The sequence below is a fragment of the Trachymyrmex septentrionalis genome, unplaced genomic scaffold, assembly GCF_001594115.1.
Source record: "Trachymyrmex septentrionalis isolate Tsep2-gDNA-1 unplaced genomic scaffold, Tsep1.0 scaffold251, whole genome shotgun sequence".
Lineage (NCBI taxonomy): Eukaryota > Metazoa > Arthropoda > Insecta > Hymenoptera > Formicidae > Trachymyrmex > Trachymyrmex septentrionalis.
The window spans coordinates 36,790-39,913 of NW_017305410.1; positions in this window are offsets into that span (position 1 = coordinate 36,790).

Genomic DNA, 3,124 nt, shown 5'->3' on the forward strand with positions numbered 1-3,124 from the left:
AAAAATCGCCAGAGAAACTTTTTGCGTCGTAAACAAATGGCTGCCAAACACACACTAACTGACGTATCCCGCTCAAATTTCACACGAATGTCAGAGAAGGTTGTACCAATCTAGAAAAAAAAATTTTTTACCGATTCAATTTACGCGCGCGGTTTAAATGGACCAGTCCGGGTCAAATTTGATCAGATGGTATATCATCAAGCATTATGTTGTCAAGGTCATAGTCATTGATGGACTTCTATTTTTTATATGTTACCAAAAGATTTTTACGTGTTTCACACTGTTAACATTATCAATAAAAATAGCTTATAAAGTAAATACTCGTATATACAGGTACAATACTAACCCAAGAATAGCTGTAGCAATCAGAGCACTGAAGATAATGACGTTTGACGGATAAAAGAACAAAAATATTACAAAAAGAAATTTGATAGAATGTATATCAAAATTCATATTAATAAGAAAGAATATAAATAAAGGATATGTTAATTGAAAAAAAGAGTGTGCAATCCATCCATAAATGGATTATTATTCTAATTATCCATTTACGTAGCATTTGGTATTCTTTTGGTGCTCCGAGAGCTTCCAACGTGTCATCTACTACAACAAATTCACGTAAACACATTTTCAATTCCTTAAAAAAAAATCATATTTGTCGCGCGAATATACGATACAGAAAAAAATTATTATAAATTTATATTTGAGTAAGAATTGATATTGCAATATGTACAGGAAATGTGACAGATAAAGAGTTATATTATAATAATGTCAGCATTTAAATGTGTGACTAAAACTTTTTTTTAATTTAATTTAGTTTATTGTTCTGTGAAAAAGATTACTTGTTAAAAGAGTAATAGACATAAACATAAAATATGATACAATAGACTAAAAAAATTAATGGACTAACTTGCAAATAGTTAAGCATCAGCAAAACTGCTGTTACAAAGCCTAACAGCAACAAAAAACTGGAACTAACAAGGGATACTAGGCAACTCAAAAATTCAACAAATTCTGAAACTATGTGTACAAGTAAAGTAGTTCATCCGTAACACAAAACTATTTTTTGTTCGTTCAGAATTATAGTTTTAGGAGGTGAAACACTCTTTTAAAAAAAATCAATTTCTTTTTAAGCGAATATCGTCAAAGCTATAAAAGATACAAAAAATTTCTGGAATAAAATTTGAATGGTTTCAAAAGTACTTTAGAAATATAATAGAAAAAATTTTTTTTAATTTTGTATTTATTTTAAACCCTTACTCGCACCTCTATTTAAAAAATGTTTTTAATTTTTGTATAACGCAAATTAAAGAGACATTTGACCCTGAAAACAACAATGTATATTATAGTTATGTTCCAAAGAATTATTTTTCAAATATGAATAAAAATACCTATGTATACGCGTTCCGTAAGTATTCGTCTCATACTGCGTTAGCTGCGCGAGATAGTGTAAATAGCAAATACAATACAATTCGTCAACACAGTATCAGTACAGCAATTATTAAAATATGAGTTTTTATATAACAACAACAAGAGCAGCAACAATAATAACAGTGTATTAAACCTAAAATCAGTCAAATATTTTTATGAAGAAATGTATAAAATACTTTAATTAAAAATAAAGTATGAATAAAGAAATTGTTATTTTTATAAAGTATTGTTCCTTTAATTTTGGCTTTTGATAGAGCAGACAGTTGTAACGTACTTGAAAAAGAAAAGATATTATATCATCAGTAACTCCGCACAAAAACAAAAATAGTTTTGTGTTACGGACAAACTACTCTATTTACACACAATGTTTCAAAATTTTCTGAATTTTTGAGTTGACTAACCTCGTAAGACAGCGATGCAATAAGTGGTGAAGCAGTAGTTAAAGTCATACACAAGCGCACGCACGCGCACACACACACGCGCGCATAAGCACCTCACACGTACCAGTTCGATTATTCTCTCTTAATTATAGTGGAAGGGATAACATGGTGTGCTCAATTTATAAGCGTCTCTCTCTAAATCTCGGCCGTCTCTTTCTATGGGTGTCGCTTGAGAGATAAAGCTTCTTTCCTTGTTTGACACACATTATAATGCATTTTAAATTCTATAGAAAGAGAAATCTAAAGTGTATTACTTTACAAGGAAAGATTAATATCAATTTCACGATGCAAAGTAGGTTAGTGTTCATATTCGACTCTTGCATTTAAGACTGCCTTAAGTAATCTTAAGACGTCATAAATCAATTCGAGAACAGATGCTGTATTAGCATCTTAAGACATTACTTAAGACAGTTTTAAAATAAAAACAGACTATGAATACCATCCCAGACTATGTTTCGCATTTCACAGTCGATAGCCTTTTGTCTCTAACGTGACATCCATAGAAACCCGGATCCATAGAAATTCAGAAACAGGCAGAACAATTTCTATGCCAAAAATACGCCTTTCTACTTCTACAACTGTGGCGTAAAATAGCGTTGTTAAACATAAAAATAACTACTCCAAGCTACGCAAAACATGTATAATACTTAAACCTAGTTAGGCATAAAAAGTACGTCAAAGTACGCCCAAATAATAATCATTACTTCCTGAACTACGCGTTTTTATATCGAACTACGTCAAACTAATTTTTATTCTTTCGTAGTGTTTCAAGAAAGTATGCCATTCTATGCTTTTTTACGCGGAATTATACTCTATAATCTGATAGTTGGGTACAGAAATAGCAACGGCAAATTATACGTTTTTACTTAAAAAATGTAAAATGGTATATTTGGATCTAATTAGACACAGAAAATACACCAAAGTAAGCAACTAACGATCATTATATTCTGAACTACGCGTTTTTATGCCGAACTCCTTTAAATTGGTTTTCATTTTTTCATAAGTATTCGGAGAAGGTGTGCCATTCTACGTCTTTCTACGTAGAATCACACTCTACAATCGAATATTTGGGCACAGAATAATACTCGTAGCATAAAGTAAATACGCGTATAATTTAACAATACCATAATGTTTTATATCGAAATAAAAAGATTCTGAAAAATCTTATATACATTTACTTGTAGGTATTTTATACAGATAATTTCTTTAAAAGAAAAAGAATAGGAATATGTGGCATATATTGTATTATATATTAT